Source organism: Lepisosteus platostomus, chromosome 1 (assembly GCF_059453375.1).
Source record: "Lepisosteus platostomus isolate fLepPlt1 chromosome 1, fLepPlt1.hap1, whole genome shotgun sequence".
Lineage (NCBI taxonomy): Eukaryota > Metazoa > Chordata > Actinopteri > Semionotiformes > Lepisosteidae > Lepisosteus > Lepisosteus platostomus.
This window is the reverse complement of record NC_142611.1, coordinates 34750717-34764406: the sequence shown is the minus strand read 5'-3', so window position 1 is coordinate 34764406 and position 13690 is coordinate 34750717.

Genomic DNA, 13690 nt, shown 5'->3' with positions numbered 1-13690 from the left:
TACACATAACAATTCACACAGCTTGCTGAGTAGGGATTTTGCCTATTAGCAGAATTTCTTGACACTTCAGCAAGAAGATTAGGTCACAAGCAAGGATGTGCCTGTGTCTTTTTTCAGGCCACAACATGGAACAAAAGTCTTCAATCTTCAATTTCTCTAGTATATGTCCAGAAGTTAAATTTTGGAGGAACTTTCATTGAAATAAAATAATCTCAATACTCTACATTAGAAAGCTAATTTCTCCAAATGCAGAAGACTGATGTGTCCTTTAATGTGAAAACATTTGTTTTGTACTGTACCCATCTTCAAAATAAAATCTCATACTTCTGAGAAAAATGATAAGCAGTTACAGTAGCTTTATACTGTAAAACACACATTTGCATGTTACCTCAAACTCACATGCTCAACCATTTAAATCTCTCATAAATTCATCCAGGCTTTCTCCTGCTCAAAGGAAAAAAAAAAGTTGTGACAGATAACTAAAAGCAACAAACCCTTGCAAGGTTATTAAACACTTTATAATTTTAAAGTGCACAATCTCTGAAGTTCCCTTTAACTTCACAATAACCTATAGTCATTACAGAGTGTGGAACGGTCCTGGTACTGCCCTGATATAATACTGAGCATACCTATCAAACAGAATTACCAACTGTCTGCCTGGTTTTTGTGCACTTGCTAGTTTCCAATAAATAAATATATAAAACTATTGTTTATAGATTTGAGAGAACAAGTGTAGGTTTTAATGATTTACAGTATGTGTATGTGAGAATTTTTATATGCTGTACACAATCCTTTGCCAGTAATTAATAATAAATTATTGTTATGGTTCTGTCACTTGCAAAAGTGAAAGTTGAAAAAGATGTCTGGCACTTGTGTGAAGTACTTACAGTATGAGTGTAGTACAATGTCTGAGGTAGGCATGAATCAGCCATGGTGTTACCAAATTATGGAATTTGTTTTGTTCTTAAAGGGTCGCTTTCATAAAGATATGTTGCAGATGAAGAGCTCTTCCTTGCTCAGAAAGACAGGAGCGGTAAACTATGAGCTCTACTTGCCACTTACAATACCAACAGTACCAGTTAACTTTAGTAGTGACATTTTCATGGATCTTTTTAACAATAAAATTTACATCAGACTTCAGACACAATTAAACAGGCCTCAAAAAAGTCTGGTACAAACATTTTCAGCATGGAATAAACCTTTACTTTAATGGTATAAACCTTAAATGGATTCATATTCTCAATAAGATTTGGTGCTCAGTAACATGGCTTAGAAAATGACAGAAGACATACGTATCATGCTTATCCTTCTATTTTTCATAATCGTAAACTCCTTAAGGCAGTTACATTTTCTCTGTTCTGACCTGGAGTTACAGAGAAATTTAAATTCTAATAAGAGATTTGTAATGAGGAAAGTCATACCAATCGCTCATACCAGGATTTGCAATTACAATACAAATACTTTCTTTCTGTATGTGTTTATTTTGCAGTTTGAGTCTATGGCATTCCTTTGGGGGTCTATACTCCAAGGCATGACTTTTTTATGGGAACATGACATTTTTTTAAAGTCTTTTAATGCAAGCTTCATATAAACCCTTAACAGTGGTTACTGTCTGGAGTAGGTACTTGAATGGCACAGATTCATTGAAATGATTCAATTTCTTTTGAAAATATTTGGGATAATACATATTCCAGAAATCACAGCCGTTGAATTATCCAGAAATTAATTTCTCTCAGGGTGTATTTAACCCCTCATGGATGGCATTGTATGAAATGAGTTTGTAGTTCCCCATTTGCCTCTATTATGAGATGTTGTGGACACTATTTTATACATTTTAGGAGTGTCCATAGGAAGGTATGTTCTAGAAAGAGTGAACTTCTGTTTTGCCATTATTTTTAATAGGGACGTTACATGTTTACACTTGGTGCTCCTACTAGAGGAGAGGATATGATTAATCTAGGCTTATCACAGAAACTGAAACACATCTGGTTGGTGAGTCTACTGTGGGTAAAATGTTACTGGTACCGCATGTTGTAAAGCTCAGTATTTTCTCTCTTGGCCTGACTTTTTTAATGTCTGAGTGTTAGAATCCATGTTGTTGCTGGTAAGGGAACGGTAGGTGCTGTGATTGACACATTCAAAGCCTTGTACAGAGATACTATTGTAGCTGTTTGACAGTATTTTAGATGTCCTTAGTTAAAAGCATGGGAAGAAGTACTGCCAAGGGGAGGGGGGGGGAGCAAGGATTTTTTCTTTGAGTTTGTGAGGTTATTTTTTATTATATTGTGTTTCAGAAAGCAAGAAAATAAAATTTACTGTATGATAAAAAGAGAAAGAGCTGGAGTAGATCCTCAGATCAGTTTGCTACCAGCAATCAAACAAAAAAAAATGGAAAGAATTGTCTCCTCCTGATTGGAACCTTTCTTACTGTCTTATAATTTATCAGGCTACCTTTTAATTTCCACTGAGAGAAGGAAGTCACTTGTCATGCAGCTATTTTATTCTTCATTGCACAATATGCTCTAAGTTAGCAAATGAAACATGAACACTTATTGAAATAAATCAAGAATACGATTAACATGAATGTATAAACATCCAAACTATACTTTATCACATTTAATTATTGGGTTAGCTTTTTATTGAGCCGAAATGTTATAAATGTGTGAACGTCTGTAAAATGGAAATATTTATATTTTTCTCTTTTCTGTTACCTGCCTGACAGCATTTTGTATGCCATTCTGTATATTACTGGAAAATATTAGACCCAACCTAAAGAATTCATGGGGGTAGTGGGACACAGTACTGCAAAGAGTCTCCTAAAGGGACAGAGCTATTAGTACTTATGTGTTTGAGTCTGGAGAATATAGTAAACTCTAAACATTAAGGGAATGCATGGAATCGGAAAATATAAATTGCATAGTACACAAGACTTAACTGGTTTTATTCTAGGAAAGCAGACAAGACTGAGTCATGGGACTCAGAGGATCCAAGGCTAGACTGAGTATAATAGGCTTCGGGCTTCTATTGTGACATCTACTGTAAATTACAGAAATGTTAAAAGTTAACAAAATAAAGTAACTAAAATGTGGTCTGAAATCACCCCTTTAGACACCCCTTTTACTTCACTGGTGTCAGATATGAAAGGCAATAGTCTCCCGTTCTGTTTGCTGTGTGTTGCAGCAGAGGGACTCCCTGCAGCTGAAAGGGGCAGAGTAACTTGCATGCCCTCTAGTACAGTTTACACATGCACGACTTTAAAAGCTAGCAGGACAGGTTTCGATTCACATTAGCTGGCGAGCCTTGTTAAAAAAACTAATGATAATGTAACATGCCACTGTTCATGAACAAAGCTATACTGAGATTTCCTTAGATACGCGATTAAAAAATAAGTAAATAAAAATTTGAATCTTCTGTGGAACACATTCCATAAGAATCAGCGGTTTTACAGTATATATCGCCTTTAAAGGTGGCTTCTCAAAATGCTTTACGGGATAAAAACAACCAGAACAGCAGCAACAACAATATTGTATTTCATTGCACTTTGAAAACCAAGTAATAACTTAACTATACAGTACGTGCAAACGTTTCGTATGTTGCTGTCGTGAATGCCTGCGTACCCATAAGTATCTTATTTGCCTTGAGTCCTGTCTACAGTATCTCTGTCCCACTACCCCCCTCTCTCCCTCAATTCAATTCAATTCAAGGTGTTTTATTTGCATGACAGATGGGTACAATTCTTGTTGGGAATGTATACTTTGATATTTACACCCGGCGCGGCACCGAGGGAGCGTCTGCATTTATAACTTGGTTTTTAAAATTAGTCAAACAATATGAAGCATCTCCTATTACTTTTAAGTCCCTTAAATACATTGAGCACAGCTTTCTCACCATCCTTACACAAAGCAGAAACTTTCCGATGACTCACAGTACAAGTGGAAAGATTACAGATTTTAATCGTCTTAAATTTTGTCTTTAATTTTGCCTGTGGAGTGTATCTTATTAAGCTCTAAATTGCATTTTGACCACGGTTTTTGACTTTTTTAAAATTGCATTTTGGGCGCGGACAGCACATACAAGGGTTAATGAACTGCGCCAAGAAATTTAAAATAGTATTCTTTTGGTGTGAGGGTAGAAGTGGACCACAGCAGGCATAATCAGCAAACCAGGAAAACAAAGAACAGGACAGGTGAGATGTGTATCCAGAAAGCGAGTGATCAGAAAAAGGAAATGGAAAACGCAGAAAAAGGAAACGCTTTACAGGATAAAAACAATAACAACAGTAGTGGCTGTGCAAACGATTTTTTTTATCGAAATACAAAATGAGATACTGTATAATGATGTGCATGAACAAAGGTATACTGCAATTTTCCTTAGATACGCGATTAATGCTTCGTAGGAGGAGGCGCTCTTTTCCTCTAGTCTAACAGTCTGTCCACAAACAAAACATTCCTGTTAGACAAGAGGAATTGAAAAAAAAAAAACACTTTTGTCAATGAAAACCGGTGTGTGTGTCTCTCTCTGCTGGATGTCCCTCTCACAAACTGCTGAATGAATAAAATAATTTTATTGAAAACGCATTTGCGATTGTCTGGTATTTAATTTGGTCCCTTTTAACTGTTTTTCGATCTACTGTATTGCTTTGAGATGCCACTTTTAAAGGCGATATGTAAAATAAAGTTTTTTATTATTGTTATAGAGAAACATGATCAGATTTTCCCTGGTTCAGAAAAAAGATCTAAAGTGCTACACATAACTTTCTTAATTCAATGTATTTAAACCAGTGAACTACTGTAGGTGTCACATAACATTCAGAAATACAATCACGTATTTGACAAATAAAAACAATTACAATCTAATCCTTCCACGTTTGATCCCAAAATCCCAAGAAATATAAATCTTGACGGGTAGAAAGCTATGCTGAAAGTTTATTAAGATACTTAGAAGACGAAGATACTGTATCAATTTATGTTGCATTAGCCTGATTATGATTAAAAAACACACATAATTAAACACGCGTTTGCGATTTAAATCAGAACACGATTTAAATCAATATAAATGTTTATATTGTAACGCATACTGTCCAGCCTCCATTTCTCTATAAATATTAACTCTGTTGCACACACACACACAATAGAAGCAGGAACCGCTGCCAGAAGGGAAGAAGGTGACTATTCATTGTTATCAAAAATGACTTAGAATTGATCATGTTGCGATATTTTGAAATATAAAAGTCAATTGATTGTCCATAATATCGCTATTCTATTTTTCCGAAGAAATGTTTTGTTAAAAGAAAAGTCCAGCACCAGCTGGATTCAAACACACAACCTGTGCGTTGTTAGTCACGCACCTAGACCAGTAGGCTACAAGACAGCTCGCATGAACAGGCAGGCGAAACAGCCCTACACAGCCCTGTCGCAGCACACGAATATAATCATACCGTTATTAAATTCTTTAGATACGCGATTCCATATTATATTCCCTTTTAATCAAATTCTAAAAGTATGCTTGTTGACTCCGGTATCACGTTAGTTAAAGACTTCGAAGCTTAAAATGTTTAGGGAGAAATGGAATACTGGTGTGTATTTTTTTTCTTTAAAGTACCAAGACCAGCTATATACTGTATGTTTATGTTCCAAAATTAATATCATTTATGGCCTTCACACACGTTGCAGTATGCTCCTTTTCTTTTTATGCTCAGCTACTAAGATTTCCCTTCAGTGGTAAAATTAGATATGAATATTCAATACTTAAACGGGCACAGTTAAGACATTAAATATACATTTACATACTGTATACAGTTTATGTTCCTAAATCAATCTCTTTTATGAGCATGTGAAAGGCATGGTGAATCACTGTACTTTGCATGATTGGAAAGAAATGCGTGATTGCGAAATGCTGTGGTGTTACTTTTACAAAGACGGTCAATGAAAAAAAGAATGTTGACCAGGGCAATACTTTGAGTTTACACTTACAGCTTGTCCAAGGTCATTCATTATTAATACTATTAGTAATATCTTCGTTAAAGACTGATGGCCACAGCTCAAACATGAGAGGTTGAGCTTTATTAGCTCCACCTTGCGGAAATTCTGGATACTATTATTTTGCTTGTCGTATTATAGGAGAATTTACGGTAACTAGCGGTATTTACCGGTAACTCGCTGTATTTACCGGTAGCTTGCGGTAGACTGCGTACAGCGTACCGGAAAATAATGTGGTATCGCCCGCGCATTTTGAATGGCTGCATCTGTAGGTATTACCCATTGTGTCTAGATTCTTAGAGAGACCTCCATTGTCATGTACCTCAGCCTATAATACAATAATAATAATAATAATAATGATTATGATGATGATTATTAGTTGTAGTAATAATAGTATTCACACATAGGTGCAAGCAAAGCATTTTTGCTAAAGTATTATAGCATTATGCTAAAGTATTGCTAGATTTGGTTGTACAATCTTGCTACAGTGAATGAAAGTTTGGAAACGGTTTTCCAGGGTCTATGGGGACAACTACATCTGCTGTTTTTTGTTCCAACTAAACTCTAAATCACCAGTACTAACTGATGTCTTTAATTAGTCTGCTTGGTTGTTTAGACTTAGGGTTTATTTGTTTGTGCAGACAATATAATATATTTCAATTATAGAGTTTCATGCAGCTTAGCTTATCAACATTATGAACTGTCTTCAACTTGCTTATTCTTACTTCTGACTAAATAATTATAAATGTGATAAATGCAGGATGAACAGACCCAACATCCCACAATGAATGACTTTTCTCCTACTTCAGAGGTCCAATTAGTTTTATTTCAAGATAAACACAGATATGAGGTGAATTCTGAAACTCAGAAATTAGTACACATTTGATATTTGCTTACATATATACAGATGCAGCCATTCAAAATGTGCGGTAAAACCCAGCACCACATGAAATTATCTGCAGAATACTGCGGAATACTGCAGTACACGATTGGTTGGCCAAAATGACCAACAGGTGGCACTGTGGTGCATAAATTGTGAGTGAAATTACTGCTTTATTTAATCTCCTTACCATGCATGTTTAAATCCACATAATATGGAATATTAATATGGGCTTTTACAACTAATGAGAAATTTGGTAGCTGAGTATAAAAATAAGAGGAGCATAATGTCTCTGAATGTCATGCACAAAAAACAGGTGATTTTTCTTCTTCATGATCAGCTTAGAAAATAGACTGGTGAATTTACACTTGTAAAAATGTTCCCATTTTAATGCAATATGGAAGATATGATTAATAATATATTGGATGATCTGTAAGGTGAAGAGTTATAGAGGAGACACATTGAGTTTTTTTTTTTCTTTTCAGCTTGGAATTCACTTTTACATATTCGATTGCAGACACATTATGTAACAACACAGCTCTGTACGTAAACAAACATCTTATTTGTCACAAAGGCTAGGAGTTTTACACCCCGCTGTCTTTGTTATGTGTAATAGACAGTTTTGTTTGGGGGATGAGGATGGAAAATAGTTCTCATAGTGGTGTACTAGAGAACGTGTGTCAATGTTTTTGTGGTTTTATAAAAAATAATATAATAATAATCAAAAGTGCAAAAACATTTCACATAATAAAACCATGAAAGAAGCAGACCTTAAATTTAGATCGGGTTTCTCTGTAAGTGTCTGAACAGTTCAGTGAAATAAACTTCAATACTATGTAGCGGTGAGGCTTATTAATAAGGCAGAATTAAGTGTTTCTGAGCTTTCCCAAATTAGGCCTAATTTCTCTGTTCATCTCTGTGGTGCAGCCACAGAGAAAGAATTCATGCAAGCTGATTTAAGATGTTTTCTTGTGATAAGAAACCAGCTCCCAAAGGGGGATGCACTTAGCTAAACCTGGCTATCATGATCAATGGTCATCCATTGGCGCCTATCTGTCTAGGGAGTGCGAGTTGGACATCTGGATTGCATTCCTAAGTGTCAGGAGTAAGTGACTCATATCTCACCTTGATCAACCAATCAGGGACTGGTAGGGCCGAGTAACCCACGTGGGACTCTGATGCCCATGGAACTTTCAGCCAATCAATGAGCTGAAGTTCCTCCAGGTAAAAACAGGCAACACAGAGATTCAACAAGATTCAGAAGGGATTCTGGAGAGGATTCTGTGGACTGTTCTAAAGGGAATTCAAAGGAGAATTCCAGGGCAGGACGGCCCAGGAGCAGAAGGCTCCCAAGGGCAGGACATCCTTGCAGCGCGCCTCCTGACCATCCTGAGACTCAGCCCGGACAACCACGGAACGGCCAGTGTGTCCGAGTGCCAGAACTTTCCTTTGTTCTAAGAGTCTAGAGTGGAGGTTGCCAGAGAGTAACCAGCAGCAGGCCTCGTGAACAGGTCGGAATTGTGGACAGCTGAATCACTATTCAGAACTAGCTCTTCATTAGGAACGAACCGGTCCTCTTCCTGACTTGCTGGGACCCACAGTCATCTTTTCTCCTGTGCACAAACTTTGCTAGTTAAAGCCAACACTAACTAGCCGGTCAGTGAGCATCAGCAGCGCACCGGCGCAAGCCGCACAGCACAGCCTGGCACCGAGCCAGAGAGCGCGGATTGGACAGCAACAGCCTGCAACTGTTTCTTTGTGCCCGCAGGAGATCTGAATCCCCAAAGATTGGATGAGTATTCAACTTCAATGCATTACAGCTCAAGAATTCAATTGTTATCCCAACCAGTTGATATCAATTTAATTCCTAAGAGTTATGTACTTGTTTCGAGTATCTAATGTAGAAGTTATAACCAAGTTCATTTAGGAAACGGTCTTAATGAATGATATACTGAACGTATGTCCTCTTGATATATGTAACACTTCGTAACTGATTGAATATATATCTTTTGTATTCTGATAACCCTCTCGATAAGATCTGTTAGTTTAAGGCATATTCTATGTATTAATAAATGTATCCTCGTGTATTAGTACCTGTGTGTGTGCGTTGTTTGAGTTATGTCGCATGGTTGGACTCTAAAGCCATCAAAAGAATCAACTTTGTGATTTACTGCTACAATTAATAATTGTCTCAGTAAATGCCCAAACCCTACAGAACTGGTGCCTTCAGAGAGCCACTAACATTACATATTTGGCGTCCCTGAACGAATATGAATCACTACAACTACAAGCAGACAGATTTTAAATTCTTCAAGCAAAATGATCTATTTAAGGTTTATCAAAATCAGATTCTTTGCAATCAGTACACGACTTCTGAAAAGATACTGCACCCATTTCTCTCATCCAACCAAATGTTTGATTTATTAAAAAAATGTTGAAACCTGGGATATTATGCCTCAGAAATTTATAGTGTATTCCAAACAAAAAAGCTGCTGGGCACACCATGATCTTGACTTGCAGGTGTGAAGTAGAGTTAACAGCATCTGTTTTAAAACGGTTTTAGATTTGTGTTCAGATTTGTATCTGTTGGAACTGTTGCTTTACTTTGTGAAAATTGATCTTTTTAACCTTTTCTGCGAATACGCTTGTAGTGTGCTCTCTGAAGGCACCAGTTCTGTAGGGTTTGGGCATTTACTGGGACAATTATTAATTGTAGCAGTAAATCACAAAATGATTCTTTTGATGGCCTTAGAATCCAACCATGCGATATAACTCAAACAACGCACACACACAGGTACTAATACACGAGGATACATTTATTAATACATAAAATATGCATATAAACCTAACAGATCTTATCGAGAGGGTTATCAGAATACAAAAGATATATATTCCGTCAGTTACGAAGAGTTACATATATCAAGAGGACATACGTTCAGTATATCATTCATTTAGACCGTTTCGTAAATGAACTTGGTTATAACTTCTACATTAGATACTCAAAACAAGTACATAACTCTTAGGAATTAAATTGATATCAACTGGTTGGGATAACAATTGAATTCTCGAGCTGTAATGCATTGAAGTTGAATACTCATCCAATCTTAGGGGATTCAGATCTCCTGCGGGCTCTCTGGCTCCGTGCCAGGCTGTGCTGTGTGGCTTGCGATGGTGCGCTGCTGACGCTCACTGACTGGCTAGTTAGTGTTGGCTTTAACTAGCACAGTTTGTGCACAGGAGAAAAGATGACTGTGGGTCCCAGCAAGTCAGGAAGAGGACCGGTTTGCTCCTGATGAAGAGCTAGTTCTGAATAGTGATTCAGCTGTCCACAGTTCTGACCTGTTCACGAGGCCTGCTGCTGGTGCTAACCTCGGGTGGATCCTCTGGTTACTCTCTGGCAACCTCCGCTCTAGACTCTTAGAACAAAGGAAAGTTCTGGCACTCGGACACACTGGCCGTTCCGTGGTTGTCCGGGCTGAGTCTAAGGATGGTCAGGAGGCGCTCTGCGAGAATGTCCTGCCCTTGGGAGCCTTCTGCTCCTGGGCCGTCCTGCCCTGGAAATCTTCTTTGAATTCCCTTTAGAAAAGTCCACAGAAAGTCTCTCAGGCCCTCTGGTTGCCTGTTTTTACCTGGAGGAACTTCAGCTCGTTCATTGGCTGAAAGTTCTATGGGCATCAGAGTCCCACGTGGGTTACTCGGCCCTATCAGTCCCTGATTGGTTGATCAAGGTGAGATATGAGTCACTTACTCCTGACACTTAGGAATGCAGTCCAGATGTCCATCTGGCACTCCCTAGACAGATAGGCGCCAATGGATGACCATTGATCATGATAGCCAGGCTTAGCTAAGTGCATCCCCCTTTGGGAGCTGTCCCTTATCAAAAGAAAACATCTTTAAATCAGCCTGCATGAATAGCTTCTCTGTGGCTGCACCACAGAGATGAAGGGAGAGATGAGGCCTCATTTGGGAAAGCACTGCAACACTTAATTCTGTCTTATTAACAAGAATTGCCGCTACACGCTCATTAACAGAGTAAAAAAAAATTATACTTTAAGAATTTGATTAATAGGGAATATATTATGGAATTTCATATCTAAAGAAATTAATAATGATATAATAATATTCATGTACTGTAGCACAAACAGTAGTATAAGACCTTCCATTGATATGTGTATTGCTATTTAACTGCTTAACACATCACTTTCTTTGGCGTGATGTCTTAAGTGACTGACTTATAAGGCTGAGGTCAGAGGTATGGGCCCAGCTGTCACCATGAGTTTTCTTTTAACAAATATTTATTTGGAAAACTAAAATAGCAAATATTATTAGCATTATAATGACATTTTTTAATATTTCTAAATATCACAACATGTTCGTACAGTATATACACAGCGGTACCGCAGGGTGTAGGGTGCAAACCTGCGTGAGTCCGTAAAGCCCTACATTAATGTTGCGCATTCGCCTGGCGCTGCAGCCGAAGATCGCCTGGCTGAGGTACGCGGTGAGGGGCAGGACAGAAGTGGTAGTGATCAGGGCGAGGATTAGGAAAGCCACTGACCAGTATAGCTGACCCACTTTGAAATGGGCGTACAGTCTGGGGAGACTGCCCGGTTTTTGCACCCCTGTGTCTGTTCTGCTCTGCTCTCTCTCTCTCTCTCTCTCTCTCTCTCTCTCTCTCTCTCTCTCTCTCTCTCTCTCTCTCTCTCTCTCTCTCTCTCTCTCTCTCGGGAGTGCTGGCTGTGCCGAATATCATTCTACAAAGTCTGAGTCTCTGTGTCTACATTGTTTTTAAACAAACCAGTTTCATAAGTGTTTCCTCAGCTTCTGAGTAGAATAGGCCAAGTCTTCCAATAAAAGACAGTCCACCTTCCCCCCACAGACAGACTGACACATGTTTTCCTAGACAAACAGATTCACAACACGAACCTGTGTCAGTCTTCTGTGTAAAAAAAATCGGCTTGAACACCATGGGTGCTGTTTTTAATAAGCTGCTGAGTAAAGAATAGGAATTTTCTGCTGTCCGCAGTTTTGTGTATATAGTTTTATGTACAGGTTGTGAAAAGTTTCACAAGTAGAGGTCTTTAAAATTAGGCTGGGTAAACGATTTTTTTAATTCTTAATAAATCAATCAAAAACGAGATATAATGATGTGTTCCTGCTTAGACATTGCACGGCTTTAAAAGCCTTTAAAACAGGTTTTGATAGTTAATAACCACTTTTTATGAGCGAAAAATTAGTGATTTTTCTTCCTCGTGATCAGCTTAGAATCCCTGTGTACTCTGTAAGGTTTTAACTTCTTAATTAAATGTTTAAAATACACTAATATCATAAAAACAACACACGTTTTGAATAGAAAAAATCATACTCTGTTGTCTTCCTGGTATGTAGAACAGATCAGCAGGTCTTTTTTTCCACAATCAGAGGCTCTGAAAACAGCGTGCCGCCCACTGCACTGCATCAGAGTGGGAGGCGGCACCGAGAGGGGTAGGTTGCGTCTGTGTCTGCATTCATAACTTAGTGTTTAAAATTAAACAATGTAAATCATTTTCTTTGACTTCTAAGTCCCTTAATTATCATTAAGCACAGGTTTCTCACCAACTAGACTACTTCTTGTTACCATCATTAGACAAAGCAGGAACTTATTGTACTTTCTAATGATATTACACGTGGATAATACTCATTATCCTGTAACCAAGGGTTTTACACGCTAGGCACACCCACTGACCCATCACAACTTTCATATGTGAGGCCTTTCTTTCAGATACCTGGCTATTTCTTTAGATACCTGGATGTACATTGTACAAGCCCTGGTCTGATGAGGGTATGGTATGAACAATGTCAAAGTGGTATGTTTTGCAAGCAGAATATGTAGTGATAGATTTGAAAGAAACAAAGCATATTACAGTGGGAGGACTATAGGTTTATCTGCAGGAGTTTTGGTTCTGCAAACTAGGGAAAAGTAATCCAACAGCAATACAAAAAGGAAACACAGAACTGTGCATAATAGCTGTGTTTGAAAATCAAGAAAACAGTAAAGAAAAGTACATCTTTTCTCAAGATAACTCCCCTCACAAAGAAAGCTAAGTAACAGTTTAAATATGCCCCAAAACAGTATGTCTTGCATAAGTGTTAACTTTTAGAACCAATGTGAAACTGAAATAAAACACAGGAAACCCACAAATTACTGGAAGCACCCCTCATCCCAGTGTATTGCCTGTCCAATGAAGCTATCTACCAGAAATAATAAAACATTATGGAATGGATCCATATTATAAATCATGATGGTGAAAGATAAGAGGGCCTGCTTAGTGTGTAAAAAACTTGGTTGCAGAATTTTGAATGTTGTGCTTGAAATGCTATTGAGTCATGAAGAAGACCCCACTATTCCAGTATATTACCTATAGTGCCAGCTTAAAAAAACCTAAAAAATAAAGAACAGTTTCACAACCCAAAGCAAAGTTGTATGAGGTGAGGGGGGCTGTCTGGTCTGTGAGACACTTGGTTGCAGCATTGTGAATGTTGTGCTTAAAAAGCTATTGAGTCATGAAGACCCACCTATCCCAGTGTATTGCATGTCTAATGGTGCCATATTGAAAAATCATTAAAAAAAATAAAAGAGGTTTCACAACCCAAAGAAAGACTTGGAAAGGTCAAATGACCTGCTTAGTGTGTAAAAAACTTACTTTCAGCATTGTGGGTGCTGTGGTTTAAATGCTTTTGGCTTGTGAACAGTATTCCCCTATTCATAGGGGTGCACAGTGCCACATTAAATAAAAGCATGAGATAAAGAGATTCAGAATGCAGTCTTCTGTGTAAAAAAATTGGTTTGAAC